Source organism: Canis lupus, chromosome 8 (assembly GCF_048164855.1).
Source record: "Canis lupus baileyi chromosome 8, mCanLup2.hap1, whole genome shotgun sequence".
NCBI classification, from domain to species: domain Eukaryota; kingdom Metazoa; phylum Chordata; class Mammalia; order Carnivora; family Canidae; genus Canis; species Canis lupus.
The window spans coordinates 71,694,120-71,705,053 of NC_132845.1; the positions used below are offsets into that span (position 1 = coordinate 71,694,120).

Below are 10,934 nucleotides of genomic sequence, written 5' to 3' on the forward strand. Positions count from 1 at the left end.
GGGCCTGAATTCTGGCTCTGATCCAGCCCTTCATACCCCTTCTAATGGCCCCTGCTGTGTGACCCTCTAAGAGTGACTTATGGGATCACATCATTTCTCCGATTGGATCAAGAGTTAATGAGTGTGAAATGCCTGTAGGTATAAAACTCATTAAAGACTCGTTTTTTTTTCCTTTCCCCATCCATCCATAGTCCCGTCACAGAAAAATTTGGAAGTGTGATAGGAGAAGCATCCATCAGCCTCCTTCTTAAGCTAATAATCAGAGCCACTACTGTGATAGAGTTCCTTCTAGTCTTTTTGCCTATTTTTTTTTTAAGATTTTATTTATTTATTCATGAGAGACACAGAGAGAGGCAGAGACACAGAGAGAGGGAGAAGCAGGCTCCATGCAGGGAGCCCGATGCGGGACTTGATCCCAGGACCCCAGGGTCACCACCTGAGTCAAAGGCAGATGCTCAACCATTGAGCCACCCAGGCGCCCCTAATCTTTTCACCTATCGGATGTATTGTTTTAAGCAGTTAGATCGTGGGCCGTGCCCAGGTCTCCACCTCACTGTTCCACGTCTTCCTGCCTTTGGGGGGATGTGCCCCGGGTGCTACTATACTCTTTGCTGTCATCTTGAATGGGCTACACTGTGTGGCCTGCTGCTTGCTTCCTAGTTACCCTGCCCGGGGCAGAGCCTCTGAGGGTGGGGGCTGGTGGTCTAACTGCCCCCAACTCCCCTCTGCATCCCCTGCAGGGACTGTTCCAGAGAGAGGAGGTGCTGCTCAGTGAAGGCCTGATTGATTACAGAGCCACACCCCTGTGCCCACCGCTGGGCATACAGGCGGCCTCAACTGCAGCTGGGCTTGGTGTCATCATCCCCCTCTGGCACTGCTGCTGCTGCTGCAGCTCCCCAGACCCCAGCAAGACTCCCAGGTGGTGGGGACAGAGCAGAGAGCCTGGAGCAATGGGCCTGGTGAGAGGGGAAGGCAGATTTCTTTCTTTCTTTCTTTCTTTCTTTCTTTCTTTCTTTCTTTCTTTCTTTCTCTCTCTCTCTCTCTCTCTCTCTCTCTCTCTCTCTCTTTCTTTCTTTCTTTCTTTCACTTTAAATAAATATATTTATTTATTCATGAGAGACCTAGAGAGAGGCAGAGACACAGGCAGAGGGAGAAGCAGGCTCTCCTGTGGGGAGCCCGATGTGGAAGTCGATCCCAGGGCCCCGGGATCATGCCCTGAACTAAAGGCAGACACCCAACTGCTGAGCCACCCAGGCGTCCCGGAAGGTAGTTTTCTGAGGCCCGCAGCTGCTCTTGTCTCTGCTCTGGCTCTCGGGCTCTCGGCTCTCGGAGCAAGAGCCTCTGGAGAGGAGGAGGGGCAGGTGGAAGCCCCAGAGGACAGGGTGGCCCCTCCCCCACCCCCTGGCACTGGCCATCTGTGAGGGGCCCCGGGGCCCCAGGGGTGGGTCTGGTGGAGGCTGGAGTCTGGGGGTGATGGGAGGGGGCCAGCAATAAGCTGGACTCTGCTCTGGGAATCAGGGCAGTGGCTATCACCCAAAGTATGAGCTCAGCCTCTGGGCAGAGGGTCTGGCCGAGGGCCGGGACTGGACCTGGACTGATGCCCCTGCCCCCTCAGCCTGTCCTGTCAGTCCCCAGAGCTATAACATACAGGAAGTGGCAGGAACCAGGGGCTGTTGGGGGGGACCGTCACACTAGGAGGTGGCCCCAAGGTGGTCAGAGCAGCAGGTATGCTGGAGGGTGGTCTGGGAACCCCAGTGAGGGCAGGGGCAGCCCAGCCAGGCAGGATAGAGCACCCCTGGGGGCTGCTTCAGATCAGGCTGCCAGGGAGGTCTTGCTGAGGGGGTGACACTGGTATAAAGATCTGAGGGAAAAGTAGGAACCAGCCCAGCCAAGTGGGAAGAGCAAGCAGGCAGACAGAATAGTGGCTGCAAAGGCTCTGAGTCTTGAGATGTCTGGGAGCCGGAGAGCAGCTCAAGTGGGCAAGGGGAAGTTTTGGGAATGGGCCAGGGCAGGCGCCAGGAGCCCCATCGGGGAGCTGGGAGCTGACACCAGGGCCGTCTGGGGCTTTGGAATCCATCCCGAGGGTCCGGGCTTCCAGGCTGGTGGCCAGGGCTTCTGCTGGGGTACAGCCCTCCTTTTGAGTCTGGAGCACCCTGCAGGGGTGGGGCACGGTCCGCCACTGCCTTGCAGTGGTGGGCAAGAGGGGACGACAGCAGGCTGTGACCAGAAGCCCACAGCCCTTCCCTGGAGTCTGCTTCTGGGCCTCAGGTGGAGGCAGGCCAGGCCAGGTTGTGGGTGTCCCTCCTGTCCCCAACCAGAACGGCTGCAGTGACATGGGGAGGACCCAGGGCTGCTGGACCAAGGGACAGACCGCAAGCAGCTCCTCGAGGAGCCTCTCCCGTCCCCGGAGCTGTGGTCAGGCCCCAGAGGTGTCCCATTCAGGAAGGGTGGTGCTTGACAACTCTACTTCACCATGACATCTTACCATGCCGCTTCTCACTCATAGCCCAGGGCGAGAACTATTGAAAGAATAGAGATGACAAAACTGAGGCTCGAGCTGTCATCTGAGTTGCCCAGAACAATAGGGCCAGAGAGTGGTGGGGCTGCTGTGGAGACTCAGACTGGGCCAGGTCTTTTTTTTTTTTTTTTTTTTTTTTGGGCCAGGTCTAACGCTGGCTCAGGCAGCTGGCACCTGCTGCCCTGTTGCGGGAGAGAGGGGTGGTGGCTGGCCCCCCAGTTTAGTCCCAGCACCACACTCTCGCCTCCTTTCGTGGGCTCCCATCCTGGGCAGGTGGCAAGCAGGAAGAGTGATTGGTTCTCATTAGGTCAGTCATAAATGTGCCCCAAATTGCCTATGGGCCTTTCTTCATGCTGGGGACCCAGGATATGGGAGGTCAAGGGTGAGTGTGCATGGGTGTTCCCCCCTCAAGCATGGAGCAGACCCCATGGGACATGATCCACCTCTTATTTTTAAGATTTTATTTTTTTATTCATGAGAGACACAGAGAGGCAGAGGGAGGAGCAGAAGTCCCTGCCTGATGTGGGACTTGATTCCAGGACTCCGGGATCATGACCTGAGCCAAAGGCAGACAAACTCAACCATTGAGCCACCCGGACGTCCCCAGGGTCCACCTTCTATATTGTGATCCCCCCAAGGGGTCCACACAGGGCTGATCCCAGAGCTTTTCAGTTCTGGCTTCCGGAGCTGGGGCTCAGATGCCCTCATACCTTGTGGGTGCTCCAGAGATGGGCACCAGCCTCCTGTGCCCCCAGGTGGGACCCTCAGACCTTGGAGTTGGCCTGTAGTCTTGGACACTGGCTCTACCCTGGTGCACCCTGGAGGATTATGTCTTTCACCTTGGTTCTCTGCTCCTTGGGAGGGCAGACGACATCATCCCCATCTTAAGTGACTTGTCCCAGCTGCTGTGCAAACGTGGGCAGAACCAACACAGACTTCCAGCCTTTGCTCCCGCAAAGCCTGCACAAGCCCTGGGCTGCCTCCCACTCCCTTCAAGGTCAACTTCTCTGGCCCTCCTCCCCTAACCACATCCTAAACTTTTTAATGGCATCAGGATGAGGAAAGCCACACTGAGCATTTCTGCGGCTGGGCTGCAGAGCAGGTGGGGGGCAGGGCAGCCTCCTAACGTTCCTGACGTTGCCCATTATCGATCTGGGGGGCAGGGGCCCATCTGCCAGCGCCTGCCTGCTGTGGTGTGGCCGTAGCAGGGCTTCTCCATGGGGAGCTGGCTCTGCTCTTTCCAGGGTAAGCATCCCACGTCTTTCTTCCCCTCTGTCCCCGCCTGAGTCTGCTGGGTGGGGACTCTGTCCTCTTGGTTTGGGAGTAGGGGGAATGAAAGGGGACTTCTGGGTTCCATTTGGTTCAAGGATGCTGAGCTACCCTTGGGATGGGGCCCATCTCAGAGTGGATTGATAAAGGGTTCCTTCTTCAGGGGTGGCTGGCCAGAGGCCGCGTGGCAGGGGGATGCCGGGCCTGTTGTGGCTGCGAGGGGTGGGCCCTGCCTTGGTCATGGTGGGCCGAGGGGGCGGAATCAGCCCTCGCTATGCTATCAGAAGGACTGCTGGAGAGTGGGCCAGGCTGGGGGACGCACTGTGGGAAATCTGGCTCCCTTGAGAAATGCTACGGAGACCCTCTCCTTTTCTTCATGACCTCTGCCCTGAGCACCTGCTGGGGCCTGGAGAGGACTTAGAGCAGCAGGGCTGCTTTGGGGTTTGTGGCACATTTACTGTTGTTGCTTTGGGGTCAGGATTGTGGCCAATCTGCATTTTAGCTTTTGTCATGGGCTCCGAGGATGGAAAGGAGGGGGTGTTGGTGTGGGTCCCGCCTCCCAGGCCTGCATTCTGAGATACATCCATCCAACGGAGGTGGTTGGGAAAATGGGGTTCTGCAGAGTGGCTGTGCCAGGGAGGGGTGTTGGATCTGGTCTGATAGACAGGCAGGGTTTCCCTAGAAGACACAGAGAGGGAAAGGCCAGGGTGACCATTCTGTCTGGGACAGCCCTGGATTATGTCTGTGGTCTTGGTGTGACGCTATATTAGTAGCACATCCATTCTCTTCAGGGTGTCTGGTTGGGGATGACAAATCATGTGGTCACCTTCTTTATAGCCCCGTGGTGCTCATTAGCACGTTAAAGGCTCAGACAAGTCCTGCAGCAAAGTAACCATAACCATGTTTAAGCTACTATTTCTCAGACTTGTTTGAATTTGGAGATTACTTATTTTTGTAATATCTATTAATCCCACGTGGAACTGTGTTCTATGGAACATTTAAAATACTGCTTGCAAAAAAACAAAACAAAACAAAAAAATAAATAAATAAAATACTGCTTGCTTCCTTGAGGGACTGGGTCTTAGCATAGGCACACTTTTTTCCCTCTGGCCTTCAGGGACAAGGGCAGACTTTATTACTACTCCTCAGTTCATAGCATATTGTCACTGTGAGTCCCTGCAAGGCCCATCTTGTGTTTTTGTAAAATTGATACCTTTTTATCGTGTTCCCACATCCAGGCTTCTGTGTCCATGTTGGGACACTCTTGAGCCCTGCTTTCTGACCAAGTATCACATTAGAAACACCTTTCTGTATAACCTGGAAGAATTATTTTAAAAGTTGCTTAGGGGCCAACTGGGTGGCTCAGTTGGTAGAACACGAGACTGTTGATCTTGGAGTTGTGAGTTCAAACCCCATGTGGGGTATAGAGATTAGTTAAAAAAAATAAAATCTTAAAAAAAAAAGTTGCTTAAGAATCTGAAAGACTTGACCATAATTTGTATAATACTCCCCTATTTTGGGGACACTTAGATTCAGGGTTTTGCTTTTTTTTTTTTAAGATTTAAAAAATTTTAAGTAAATTTTAAACCCAGTGTGGGGCTTAAACTAACAACCTCAAGATCAAGAGTCACATGCTTCACTGACTGAGCCAGCCAGGCACCCCTGGAGTTTTTTTTGTTGTTTGTTTTATGAATGATAAGACATGGAGTCAGGTTTTTTTCTTTCTGAATTATTTCTTTGGGAAATGGACCAAAGATTACATTCCCTATTTAATGTTTTCTAATTAAAAATATATTTCTTTTTTTAAAGGTTTTATTTATTTATTTGAGAGAGAGCCAGCACAAGCAGTGGGAGGGGCAGAGGGAGAAGCAGACTCCCCACTGAGCAGGGAGCTGGATAATGTGATGATGTGGGGCCAGATCCCAGGACCCTGGGATCATGACTTGAGCAGAAGGCAGACGCCTAACCCAGTGAGCCACCCAGATGTCCCTGTTGTATTTCATTTTTATGATATTTTTAACCAAAGTAATACAGGCTTGTTCTAAAAGTCCTAGGTTAACCTAGAAAGTGTTTGCTGTCTAGCATTGAAATGACCTGGGTGGGGAGTGATGACGTGAGTGGGTTTGTGTTTAGGGGGGGGTCCCCAGTGTCTCTGGGGGCAGGTGAAGCAGGACAAGGGGTGCTGGAGGTTGAGAGAGACCCTTCTGGAGGCTGCTGTGTCAGATGGTGTGAAGTCTCACGGGCCTGATCTCTAGAGGGGCCTCTGAGACTCTAGAGGGAGGTGGAGTTGTTTCTTCTGTGGAATTACTAGATATGATGAATTACTGGATTAGGGGCTATGGTGAGGGGGAAGGGGCAATGAGGACTTGTGCTCTGAATAAATGGGCGTTGGGGGATACACTCTCTGTACAATTGGGGTGTACAGAGGAGGAGCTCCTGCAAGGGGTCACTGTGATCTAGAATGTCAAGTGTGAAGTCCTAGGGGACTTCCAGGCAGGGGCAGCTGTTAGAAGGGCACGTCTGGTAGCCAGGGAAGGGATCTGGACTGGAGAGAGCAGTTGGGGCTCAACTTCTAAGTCTTCTCTTTTACAAGGAGAATGATTAGCAGGGACAAGGCAGCATGTAAGCAGTAGCTCAAGGTGCAGGAGTGGGTTAGGTTGTAGGGGGAGCGCTCCCAGGGCTCCCCAGGTCCCGACCACAGAAGGGGGACATTCCTCCTGCCTCTCGCCCCTCCTGCTCCCTGCTTTGGAGACAGAGCAGAGACTTGGTGCATCTCGGTCTTCTATCCTGTCCATCATTCAGGGAGTCTATAGAGAGAACTAGGATTTTATCGTATCTGTGTTTTTGAGGTTATTGCTCTATGGTGGAAACACTATATAATCTCTTTTCAACTCTGTGTTCAGCGACACCATGCTGGTAGCTTGAAATTGACCACGGAAATTGGCAAACGCTACAAATTGGGGTTATTACTTTTCTCCTGGAGACCTCATTGGTAAGCCTTTCCCAGCACCCCACCGGCTGGAACACAGGTGGACGGAGGACCACCAGGGGGGCAGGCATGGGCAGAGGAGGCAGAGAGGAGTCCAGAAGAGCAGAGAACCAAGTAATGTAAATACAGCCCCACTTGGTATTTTGTTCTGCTTTGTTTTGTTTTTTTAAAGATTTTATTTATTTAATCATGAGAGATACACAGAGAGAGAGGCAGAGGCATAGGCAGAGAGAGAAGCAGGCTCCATGCAGGGAGCCCGACGTGGGACTCGATCCCGGGTCTCCGGGGTCACGCCCTGGGCCGAAGGTGGCGCTAAACCGTTGAGCCACCTGGGCTGCCCTCTTTTGTTTTTTAATAAAATTTATTTATTTATTTGAGAGAAAGAGAATATCCAAGCAGACTCCCACTGAGCGCAGAGCCCGGCCTAGGGCTCAATCTCATGAGTCATGAGGTCACGACCTGAGCCGAATCCAAGAGTCCAGTGCTTAACTGGCTGCGCCCCCCAGGTGCCCTGAAATACGGCCCCACTTTGTGTGTGTTTTTTAAGGTGCGCAGTATATGTATGCACGTATGTGCACAGGATAAAGTCCGGAGAAACGTGTTCCAAGATAATAACTGTAATTGTGTTTGTATGGTGGAGCTATAGATGCTTTCCTTTTTTCAAAAAAAGTCAGTGACTGTATTTTTTTCTGCAGTGGACATGAATGATCTTATGTAGCATGAACATTTAAATAGAAGGAGAAAAGCTAGTTTGTGGGAAGGACAGTGGGTGACCGCAGGTGGGGTGTCAGTGGGGGAATCTGTTATTTTGTGGGCTGGGGGTGGTGTTTGTGGCTCGCAGGGAGAGCCACTGAGGGGGGAGAGGCGAGAGATAGTGGGGAGACCAAAGGGGGATAGAGGTTGGCTTCTAAAAGGAGGAGAGCGTTCATAGCTTTCCTGTAGAAACGAAGGGCAAATGGTGGGCTCAGGGAGGTGCAGAGGTGGGAGGGAGACCCTGTGAACCAAGAGCTGCGTGGAGTGAGCCTCTGTCCTTAGTGGAAGGAATGGGACGGGAAGAACCATGGCGGCCCCTCCTTCTGGGAACGGGACCAGCTCTGAGCAGGGAGCTTGCATTGAGGGGCTGCTGGCCTGGCCACTAGAGTGTAAGCAGAGCCCCTTGAGCTCCTGTTTAAGTACCGGAGGCAAGCATACAGGTGGAACACAGGTAGATCTCTGGAAGGATGAAGCGGGTAGAGGGCGATGCAGGTGGACTGGCTTTTAGGAGAAGCAGTCAGGGAGGGCTTCTCTGAGGAGGTGAGGAGTAAGCTGTGTGACTGTCAGGGCAGAGGTTCTGGAAGGCGCTCCTGCCCCCATTCACAGTGAGCCTTCTCTCTCCAGCCCCAGGCCCCCATGAATCTAGCTTGTTATCTGCACCCCATTTGTCAGTGCCTGTAGTCCCTAGCGTCTGACCCTGGGTGCTCTGGGAATGGGGTCCCGGGCAGCTGAGATTCGGCAGGTGTGGGCAAGTCTCTCCCCACTTCCCCAGGCAGGGTGGGACCCAAGCTGCGGCAGGAGCGGGGGGAATGTGTTCTGGCCTGGGCATCCCTTCCACTGCAGCAGGCCACCAGCTGCTGCTACCCCCCCCCCCTCCCCACACACACACACCAGGCCCCTCAGCCTTTTTCCTCAAAGTCCTGCTTTGAACTTGAAACCAGCAGTAAATTCCCGTGTGCCTGGGGTCTGGGAAAAGGACCAAGTGTTACACAGAGGGTTAAGTTTCTTGCTACCCTTTGCTTTCTTGGGGGCTTGCTGGGTGTGGGGGCCAGGCTGCTCCATGCTGGGGGGCTCGGAGGGAGGGAGGCCCAGGCCCTACCCTCAGGGAGCTTCAGGAACCTGCCTCAGAGACCCAGGGGGTGTGCCGGGGGAGCCAGCCAGGTCTGATAGCTCTGGGACAACAGGTGGGACAGGAGACTGTGAGGTCCTGGCTGTCTCTGCTCAGCCCTTGGTTGCCCTGTGTGGAAATGGGCCCAGATAGGGAAAAGGGCTTGGCCAGGCCTCGCCCATGGGTTGCCGATGGCTCCCTGGAGGGAAGGGGGCTCTCTCCAGGTTTTCCTTACCTTCCCAAGCCCAGGCCTCTGGAGGCTTTCCAGTGCGAGTCAGGGATTGGACGGGGGTTTGTCCCCACCAGGCTGGGGCAGCCCAGGGCGCCAGAGAGGAAAAATGATGTGAAACCCCCAAGTATGATCGTCGCGACAGGCCTGGGACCTGGATTTTAGCAGCTGCTGGAACAGCTGGTCTCTGGCCTGTGACCCTGGAAGGGGCAAGGGTGGGGAAGAAAGATTACCTGAGGGCCTGCCTGGTTCGGGACAGCTGGGGAGGGCGACAGCTGGGCGGGCAGCTTCTCGCCAAGAATAGCCACACTTGGTCCCCCTCGACCTGGGACCCTCCTCTGTGCTCTAAGCATCAAGGCCAGGTAGGCACAGCTGCCCAGATCAGTTAGCGTGCATCATAGAGCCCCAGGGCACGGGGAAGCATTCTAGAAACGGATAAGGGAAGGGTGCGTGCCATACACACGAGCACATGGGGGCCTGGCAAGGGGGAGGGCTTTGAGCCAGACCAGCTGGGCTTGACTCCTGCCTGGGCAGCTCTGGACAAGAGTCATGACCTCTACTTCCTAATCTGCACGATAAGAATATAACGTAGAGAAAGTATCCAGTCTGTCGAGGGGCGTGCCATCGGCACTTCATAGGTGGTAGCGGCTATCTTAATAACCATGGCGTTGGCTCCGTGTTGACGGACCCCATGGCTCCTTGGGCAGTGTCACGAGGAGGGGAGGGCTGGGCCATATTCCAGTGTGTGGCTTCCTCCACCTACAGCTGCTTTTCAGAGCAGCTTTTCCTCAGGAAGTTGCTCACTGGATCTGTAGGGGGTTGGGAGGGTGGACAGACTTCCCAGATCCCTGCAGAGTTCCTTATAATACGGGGTTGCCCTAGATCAGGACTGGGGGCCCCCAGGAGCTCAGCTCCGGGCACAGGGAACCAGCAGGACAAGGTCCAAGCTAATGATACTCTGCATGTTTTATGCCAGCTGCAGAGAGCTCAGCACCTGCCTCATTTTACTCAGGGGAGAGCCACTCGCTCAAGGTCACCAAAACCTGTCTGGAAGCCCTTCTTCTGCCTCCTGGGGCCCTTTGTGGGTTTTTATTTTTATTTTTTTAATTCTTTAGTCTTCATATAAGTTATTCTCGTCAAAACTTGTATGGGCCAGGCACTGAGAACAGCCTCCCTGGGGTTCCAGGGCCTGCTTCTCAGCCACTGTGGCATCGGCCTGGTGGGGCCTGGGTGGTGGAAGAGAGCCTTGGGTCCCCCACCCCCACACAGGGGTTTTCTCTAAACAAAGTAGAAGGGAACATCCCTACATGGGATGGAGTAAAAGACAAGTTGGGGTTAGGCCAGATTCTAGAAAATGCACCCATTTTCAAGCAAGTCCAAGGGATTTGGGGTGATTATAGTTTGAGGCTTGGCACGGTAGGTGCTTTAGTGCACATTTTTTGGTTTGATGTGTATCTGGGCCCTACATCAAGAGCCAGAAGCCTGTGGCCAGTAGGCTCTGCTGCCTGTTGCCTGGGAGCCTAGATAAAGTACCTGATCTCTCCAAGTCTGTTTCTTCATCTGTAAATCAGAGATAACAAAAATCACCTCGCAGGATTAACCACGAGGGTCAGATGAGCTGCTGTATGTCCGCCTCTTAGCACAGAGCATCAGTGAATGGGAGTGATTACTATGGTTGTCAGTGAAGTTCAGCAGTGAAGCCCGTTGATCTCATAAGCACCTAGGTCACAGTTCAGATATCCCCTTGGTCAGGACCCCCCATCTGGCTGCCAAGGCCCTGGGTGCCACGTGCTCCCCGTTACCCCTGCCAGTGACCCTCAGAGAGAACCTGTGGGGCTGGTCTTGTATGTCCGGCTTGACCTTGGACTTGTGTGGCTCCCCCCAGCCCCCAGAAGCTCTGGCTTCCAATCTTAATACAGCATCCCGGCAGGCCTAGTGCCCAGGGCTTCTTGGCCTTGGCTGAGAGGAAGAGTGTGGTGGGAGCCACTGCCCTGCGGCCCCTCCACTGGCTGCCTCGGAAAGGACTAAAAACATAGGCAGCTCTGTTGGGGGTGTGGCAGCATGTGCT

The 10,934-nt window shown here is 53.9% G+C and overlaps 1 protein-coding gene across 3 annotated transcripts in view; it reads left to right on the forward strand.

Annotated features, from left to right (window-relative positions):
* CLIP2 (CAP-Gly domain containing linker protein 2) overlaps nucleotides 1-10,934 on the forward strand; it is a 72,099-nt gene that overhangs the window by 22,157 nt on the left and 39,008 nt on the right. The gene's annotated exons all lie outside the window — the stretch shown is intronic.